General features: G+C 39.2%; 1 long non-coding RNA gene across 1 annotated transcript; it reads right to left on the reverse strand.

The window, feature by feature from the left end:
- Nucleotides 1–1,786: 1,786 nt before the first annotated feature.
- LOC111937609 (uncharacterized) lies at nt 1,787–6,976 on the reverse strand. The gene is made up of 4 exons (XR_002868674.2): nt 6,887–6,976; nt 6,721–6,798; nt 6,235–6,396; nt 1,787–4,679 (listed from the first exon to the last, which is right to left on the reverse strand). It is a non-coding gene; the product is annotated as an uncharacterized LOC111937609 (long non-coding RNA).
- Nucleotides 6,977–9,207: the final 2,231 nt, after the last annotated feature.

Here is a 9,207-nt window from a genome sequence, read left to right on the forward strand (position 1 = left end):
TCACTTCTGTTAAAGGCAGTCACCAGCGTGACACTTCCACAGCAAGCTCCCTGACAAAGATCCTGCAGCTGTTTCCAGTCCAGAAGAAGTAGTTCTGACAGGGCTTACAGACAGCCTTTGTGTCTGGAGAAAAACACAGCATTACTGTTCAAGTCCGTCCTCTAGTGCACACGCACAGCATATGTGTTCTGACAGCCACTCACGACAGGAGCTTGGCTCTTCCACTGGAGCTGTCGGCACTCATTGTTTTAGTCTGGAGTCCTCCAGCTCAGCCCTGGAGTGTGAGTCAAAACCATGGCTGCAACACAGATATTGTGGAAATACCAGCAGACAGTCAATGGTCTGAAAAGTTAATGCTCTGCTCAGATATATCCAAGGAAGGCATAGTGGTTGGACCTCTCCACTATAGACCACAGTGTAATATCTAAAGGAAAAAAATATAATTTTATCCTTGCCACCTGCAAAGGAACAATGCTGACAAAGTAGTGGCACCTCTGACACAGCAGTGTCCTAGCTGATACACAATTTTGCTGTGTTACAAGCTCCAACTTATCTTTTTCATTACAGATTTCAGTTTCATAATGTAACTCCATAGGTCCTGTTCAGATGGGTCATTCTGAGCTTAAATAAGACATTTGTCTCCTACAACGGGATAGGAGTAATGAATATTATTTTAGTTATGGATTAAGTGTGCTAATAGAATACTTCATCTAATCCTGTTTTCTAAGCAGGCTACTTACACTCTCAAAATGAACTGTGTCATGAGAGTGGTTTCATACAGCACCAGGCTCCTCCTGGTTTGATGCAAATGTCACAGATGTTGTGGTTAACATCCACCACTGATGATCTGATTAAGCCTGCACTGAGTGGCACTGGAACACGCTATGAATTAATTACCATCAGAGGGGTGAAGGGTTGAAGGTGTTTAGAATTTAAATTTGTCATGTTTATACAAATAAATCAGAGATAAACGAATACATCAAAATACCTTAGTGCTTAAAATTGATTTGCTTCTGTAGAAAAGAAATTAAATTCTGGATACAAACCAGTAAGCTCTAACAGACATAATACAGATTTTCATGACAAGAAAGGCAACTTCTGCTTTCCCATTTCAGTTATTGTCATAGATTCATGAACAGCTACTTGAATACAATCCTTAAGTCCTATTATGGGATACAGGAACAAACATTTTATCAGTTGGTGTTACTGGGTACAACTGGGGAAAAGTGCTCAAGTCTGCACAGCCGTCCTTTGTATGAATTGTCCCCAAAAGACATGGGTCACACTGTGATCCCTGTAACTTTATTGTACCATTCCAGTCATTTCTCTCACAGAGAAATGATGGAAAATTGTTCATCCCAAAGCAAGTAGCAATGTCTCTTTGTCTGTCTGTCTCCTTTGTGGCTTTTCACAGCATGATTTTCTACACATAGAGGATTGCAACATGCTGTAAAATTCAGCAATGATAGCTCCAAACTTTTTCTTAAATTCCACTATTCTGTACCTCAGGTTGAAACCTCCCTTACTTTGACTGGCAGAAAAGCTTTGCAAGGAAGTCTCTTAGAGCAAGAGGTCAAAAGAGAGGCCTCAAAGAGTGACTCCAAATCCTCCTACAGGGTGGATGGAACATCCCTGATGATGAACCCCAAGCCCCAGCCCTCAGCATGCATCTTCCAACAACGAGGATTAATAGTTACATGATTAAAAATATTTCTAAGCTCCTCCTCAATGTCATTTCCAGGGAACATTAATTTTATTAATTTACTTCACTGCTTTGATGCTTTCATTTCTTTTTTTTTTTGTCAATTAGCAAAGCTTTCTAGTGTCTCCATAGACACAGAGTGGCAGTCAAGAAGCTTTAAAGTTGCACTCCTCTACTAAAAGAGTTTTGCATGATGATATTTTGTTTTCAAAGTGCAAGGGATACCTGTATTAAGTTGCCATGAGTTAGGTTTTATCATCCTTAGGCAGACCAGTGCTTCTCTGTGAATACCGCTGGTGACATCAATGCCATAAGTGAAATGTTGACCACCTTGGGTATCGGTATGGGAATCTGACTTTAGGAATTCATTGTTCTACTCCTCATGCATATGAAGTACTAAAACTTTAGGTCTCCATTCCATGCATTATGTAGCCATGGAAAATTGAATGTAGCATCTATCAAGCCATATACAGACTAGGAAAGAGCCTGCTGGATCATCTGCTCTGTCATCATCTTCCAGAGAAGAATCATTACTCTTTTAATCAGATAAACATGGAACATGGTCCAGGCTCTACAAATGTCTTCTGCAGTCTGGAGGTAGGTAGCTATCAGAGACAAATCTCCTGAGATGTTTGTGGCATTTCTAGTTAAGAATTCTGGCTGTTTTGCCTCAGTTCACTGTCAGATATACTGACAAATATACTGTGGCAATCACTTTGTGTTTCTTAAGATAAAAGTATCTTGTGCTATTCTGAGGCAAAGCTGCAAATCCTCTGGCAAGCAATCACCTGCAGGCTGACTGGGTGAAGTGCAAACAAGGAGACTGTAACTACTATGAGTGGAGGGGATTGCAGGCTGGATATTTTACAAGTTACACTGTTTGACCTTCAGCTTGGGAGGTCTGACCAGTCTGCCTAACTCTATTAGTGTGTGGGAGTTATGCATTGCAGGGTTCTGCATGTGTTTATCCCTGAAACCAAGGGAGTACATTAGTGAAACTGCCTGCATGACACTGGCTAATAATGCTCCTTCTGCTGGGGATGGAGTCAGTGCCTCAGAAGGGATTATTCTTGTTGACAGACAGCACATCTGGCTGCCATATAGCCATGCACTCCAGAGGTTTAATTCTGTCCTGATTTACTCCCCACCTGAGCCGTGCCTGTAACTCTTCCAGATGTGCCACAGGTTGGTAAATATAACTCTTTTATCAGTGACTAAATTTGGACAGAATTTGGTCTTCTGTGTATGCATGTAGATTTAATTTCATTTTAGTGATAAATTTGGATTTAGGAGGCTAATTATAAGCACTTGGCCTGTGCTTATAACCTGTAACATCAGTGTTTCTTGACGAGAATACACAACTGTTGGAATAAGGCTGCCCAAGTCCCTTTCTTTATTTAGATTAGTGGGTTTTTTCTTAAAACATTTGGTTTCTTGAAGTGTTGATAGCTGTGTGAGTATGTTTATGAATGTCTCCATAAAGAAGAATAACAACTATAAGTTTTTGACTACCTTCATGCTCTTTCCCAGCGTTGAATGTCAGGATTGTACAGTGTTGCAGAAAGAACAGAACCAGAGTCTGGAACTTTATCTCTTTTGTAGATGGGTTTTTTTGGAGGTTTTCTGTTCTTGTTTTTAGGAGTGATGCCATCCATTTTAGATTTCTTTGTGCATACAATAGAGTAGCAGCACAAACCATACTTTAAAGAAACAAGTCACAGGTTGGTAGCTCCTGTAAACATTTGTAAAATCCCCTTTTCCACCTTTAGATGGCTTAGATAGGAATGGATGGTTCTGGTACTAAATTTTGAATTAATTATATATTTAATCTGTGTCATCATTAATTCTAATTATATTTTTGTGATAACTTAAATTGTTTGTTCTTTTTATGGATGCTTCTCCAAGACAAAGAAGGAAATGTATCTAGCACACATCATAGGAGCTACAATTAAAGCTGCATATCTATTTTGTACCATACTATGGCTGATTTCTATGTACTTCCTTAATCAATTTAGCATATTTATTTTCAATAAGTTTTTCTTACATTTTGCTCTTCATGTATGAATTCACAGCTTCCATCCCACCACAGTCTGACAGACAAGGAAGTCAGGTGAGACTGTGATGGACTTCTAGAACAATGAGAGTGCTTTCAGCTAGGTGCAGAAAATGTAGCAGCTGTTTGAATTTAGCAAAAATATTTTGGTAGAAGTATTTTACTTGCTTATTTTTTCATACTGTATTTTGATAGAATTTCTATTTATTTCCCTTTGGTATCCACAGAGTGCATTGTGCAGTAGCTGTACAGTCAGGTAGCTTGCAGGCTCACTGCTCTTCTGTGTGTGTCCTGAATGTAAAAGAGATTTAATGGAACTGATCTAGTCCGCATGATCCAAAGGAATGAGAATAAAACTTGGTGTCATATAATTCTGAGTTTATATTTAGATGATGACAATTATTAACTATCTTGCTCCTTTTCTGCCTGTAAAATTGGTATTTTCATTTATACCTTTCTAACAAAAGGATTGATTTGCTTAATTACTACACTGAATGTGACAGCTGCTAGTATGGATGTTGAATCATTAATTCTCCAATCGTAGCTTTCTTTAGAATTTCATGGGGATCTCAAATTTGATAAATCACCTTTTTATTTCTTTTGGGGAATATTCCAATAGGTCTGCTGTATTTGCTTTGTGTTTCTTGTTTTGTTTGTTTTTGTAAAATGTCATCAATTTACAAGTGTTTTCTAACTAATGTCTCCACCGTAATTTCCTTATGCTGAACTCATAACTCAATGAACTCATTCCTCAAATACCAGGCTCATTAAGCTCGTGAAGTAGTTTAAAACACATAGTTAGCTACTTTGAAAGTAATAAACACACACTGGAAGATTCAGAGCTTTTTCATTTACCTATTCACTTTTTTCAGTAGCACTTTTCATCCCTTTGCTGGTTTTCTCCTTCTTAACATCTTTCTGAAGCTGTGTAGAGAGGAAGACAATAGTGACATGCTTTATCAGCTGATGAGTACCTAATGTCCCAAAGATCTTTCTCCTCAGTTCAGTAAGTTGTAAGGGTACAAGTTATAGATAAGGGGTCAAATGACTGTTCAAAATTATCAAGAGAGTAGGTCTAAATTTTCTTTATGCTACTTGGAATTCAGTTGTTTTAACTGCCCTGACCTGACCAGAGCTAACTGTGCGTGAGTAGTGTAATGCAGTACACAAATGCAGAAGAAATCTAAATGATGCTTAATGAAATGATAGCTTTGGGCTTTCCCAGTAACTATATGTAATATGGGGTAGTACTACTCATTTTAACTCAGGTAATTAGAAATCTAACATATCTTGGTGATTTGCAGGATCATAATTCTGGTCATAGTGACTGGAAACTCTTTCTGTAGATACTGTCCTGAGCTTATTTCAGCTGCCACCATTTCAAATTCTGCCTTTGCTTCTCCCCAGCCCAGTCTGATTCTTCTGTACACACTTCACTTGAAAAATTTTTAGCAATCTATCCTCTGACATAAGCCATGGTGCATTTTACAAGAGTAGACATATTTGTGGGTTCAAGAAAGGATGGACACTTCTAGCTTTGAGGTTAATATCTCCTTCAGAAATAGGTCTCTTTCTGGCAGGTACCTGTTGTGATAGGCCACACATGTGTCAGGGCTCACTGGAAGCTAAGCAGTTTGGAATGCCAGCTCAGGCTCAGATTCTAAGAGATGATGTGCACCTGCTCTGGGGCCAGCACAGAGATGATAACCCTGGCAGAGCTCAAGGAAGGACAGTGAGGATGGTCACATTGTCCCTGGCCTTGGGCTGAGTGATACGGCTCCCCTTGCTTCTTGGATTCTGCCTCTGGTGCCTCCTTCCTTTGATGCCTGTGGTATTGGTTTTGCTAATTTTGAGGAAGCTTATCCTATGTGGAAGAAACCTATTTGTGTAAAAGGGTCTGTAATGAAAGATGACTGCAATCATTGCAGACTGTTACATTTGCACATTTGAAGGTTAATTCATGTACTGCACTCAGACACAGCCAAATATCCATGAGAGGTTATTCTGATTTTAAAAATAGACTGATTACAAAGCAAACAACTGAATAGAGATGGAACAGCCAAAGTCCACCTGATTCCAGTACTATGAAATTGTCAATGACATAGGGAATCTCATGCCAACTTAACTATTGCTTTTCTTGTAGAAAGTGACAGAAACAAGCACTATCAGATATAAGCATTAACAGAGTGCTGAAAACTAAATCAGGGGTCAAAATTGGTTCCCTATGTCTAAGCCCCCTTTGTTTTTTGTTTTTTTTCTGGAAGTGAAACTTGTGTGCCAAAGCTTGAAAAAGTAAAATATGGACAAGTCAAACAATTTCATGCATATCCAGGGATCTTGTTTTGATGGTACTTCCTTAAGGCTTGCCATCAGAAAAGAGGGCTGTATGTACAAAACAACATGTAGCACACCAGGGGAGGGAATAAATTTCTTGCATACACACGTGTCTATATGTAGAGCATATCTGTGGAACACTGACCTTCTTGTGCCTCTGCAAAGTACTGGCAGTACTGCTGCTGTGTTTCCTCTTTTGCTCTTGAGAGTGCACAACTCTTATTTGTGGCAGCTTAGTGCAATAATGGCAGCATATTCCATTGATGAGTAGAATCTCAAGACTCAGAACGCGCTTCCTGCTCACATTCTTGGAGAAGAGAACACAACTTCACATACACACATGGTCTAAGGAAAGAATTTAACTCATCAGCATGTATCATCAACACAGATGCAGAACAGGATAATGTGGATGGGGAAAGCCACTTAATGTACTCTTCTTGTCTTCCTTGTTGAAGAGCATGCAAAAGGATATTGGAGTGAAAATGAAGCAGCCTACTTTGTTCTGACCTGATTTGTCAAGGGCATGGATTGTTCTATTGTCATTTGGAGAGAAACACTCTCTTCATGCTTCCTTTGAGGTTTCCAGAGTGAGTCATGAAGGAGAAGTACCCAGGTGGCTTTGAGTACATACCTGTCTCCCTGTCTCTAGCACTCTTCAGCACACTTGCATAGTAATTCCAGGCTTACAGATAGTAAAAGGATGTTCCTTCTTGAGAGATTATTGAAAGGAATTAATCACAATAATAAGAAACATTGAAATGTCTGTGTTGTAAAATGATAATTCATTCAAATCTAACCTTTTTTTCAGGAGAAAGCTTTTCCTGAGCCTATCCTATCACATTTTTACTTTTAGCATTTTCTTTCAGCACTTAGCATTTGCATGAAAAAGTCTTGTGAAGCAATAAAAAAAATAATTAAAAACCGATGATTGGCATCAAACTGACATTCAGCACCTATATTTTAGGAAAATAATCTCTTTATGCTATTTGGGGTGATAGGTTTGCTATTCCCTTTCTACTTATGCCTTTTTACATCTATGACAGTACCAAACATGGTGTGTACACATTGCTGATGGAATCATGGTCAGTCAGAAGTGGTCATGTGGAAGTCCCTGTGCTAATAGAAGCTGTGACATGGGGGCCATCTCTGTGTTACTTACTCTTTTGGTCACAGCAGATTTCCATTGACCCATGCTTTGGCAAAGAGCCCCTTCCTCTCACTAAGTGGCTCTTGAATTTTTTTTTGCTTTTTCTAGCTCTTGAGTTTTACAGCTCAAAAACCTGACAAGAAACACTGCTGGGGACCAAGTGTCTCTGCCAACCTTTCTTTTTCTAATTGCTGAGAAGATTGGTGGCACAGCAGCACACTCTAACTCTTCTCAATGCTCTCTATATGGCTGATGCATGGCTCATTGCTGCTTTCTTCCTGGGCAATTGCCTCTAGAGTGGCTTATACATCAGCAAACTCTGAAGTACAAGGCATTATCACTTGTTGCCACAACAGTCATTGCCACAACAGAAAATGAGGTACATAAAAATGTCAGTCACAAAATACCGATCCACAAATAAACCTTATTTTGGATCAGCAAAAGGACTTAAGGTGAGATAATGTCATGGTGCTTGAAATGGCTGTGGTTCAGCTCTTAATCCTAACTGCAGACTTGGGTCAAGGTGGCTGTGAGCTCACAGTTTGTGGACAGGCCTTCCTTGTTGCTTGGCATCTCAGTTCATTTATACTCAGCTGTATTCCAGCAAGTAGTGTCTCTAAGACTTTATATATCTGTCTATATCCTGTTTCCACGCTTTGTGGTTTCCAAAAAAATCAACCAAAATATGTTTAAATTGCATGTTCTTTGGTAGCATATATCCAAAAGGGAATTCTTTCATTTGTTTTTTGTCTAAGTTTGATAAGGACTTGAAACTTTACAACAGAGAAGTCTTTTGCCAAAGAAACTCCCCAAATATTTACTTGTGGTTGTGATGGCTCTTCAGTAGGGGGAGTTCTGGTATGCTTAGTTAGAGGTTCATGTCCAAGAATTTGGAGAACAAGATAAAGTGCTTCCATGACTGTGGTTGGTTATGAGGAAGGGGTAAAAACCTCCTGGGCTTCAGCTCTTCCTTCGAATTCATCATCTCCTGTTCTTCTTTCCCTTTGCATGTTTCTGAGTTAAACAAATATTGTGTAGTATTTATTCCATCATCTTTCCGCTTGGGACAATGGACAATTACTCCAGGTAACCTTTCTGTTATTATTCTGTTATTTAGCCTAGGTAGTGAAATATTCTTGTGACTACATTGCCTTCCCTTCGATTCATCTATTTCTTCGGCAAACATGGAAACAAATTCTGTGTTATTTCTGCCTCAGAAGTTTATCCCATTTCTAGCTCTGCCCAAGAAGCACATCATAAAATCACTGCCTACTCACTCCACTTAAAGAGAAAGAAATTAATATGAGCTTTATGGGAAGAGAGGTAAAGAAGACTCTAGTTAATGCAAAGAACTGAGAAGGCTGGGTCTTCAGGTAACAAGATTAGCAAGCAGGTAGCTGTCTGGAGACTCTTTTCTTGGTGGAACTCTGTACTTTTTTTTTCCTTTTCTGTTCTCTTCAAGTCATGAACAACAATGCAAAAAAAAATAATTTTTTGCAGAGGTTTTTCTCAAGAGCTATGTTAGCCCCCTTGTGAAAATAGGCCACTAGAGAAAAAAAAAAATCGGCTGCCAATGCAGTAAATGGCTTTCACTGTCCATCCACCTGACTGCCAGACCCTCCTCTTTCTTTTCAGATGTCCTCCTGTTCATTTGCCAGGCCTCATGTATAGTAAGAGGCATGGGTTTTCTTCACACAGTATTTATTGCATCTCACTCCTCCCCACCCATCCCTCTCTGCACTTTCTCCCCTCCCTCCTTGTTAGACATGATTACATGTTGTTTGGCCTCATTCCATTTAGGTTACTTTGCTGTATCATCCTGTATTTGTGTGTAGCATAACAGCTCCAAAGATCTCCTAGTTTGAACCAAATGATAGAGTAGGCAGAGTTCATTAAAATAAATAACAGCAGAGCGTGAAACACAGCCTTGAAGTAATCAGAACTGAGATTTGAAAAGTGACTCTGAGTGTA

The sequence above is a fragment of the Cyanistes caeruleus genome, chromosome 21 (assembly GCF_971803275.1).
Source record: "Cyanistes caeruleus chromosome 21, bCyaCae1.hap1.1, whole genome shotgun sequence".
NCBI lineage: Eukaryota > Metazoa > Chordata > Aves > Passeriformes > Paridae > Cyanistes > Cyanistes caeruleus.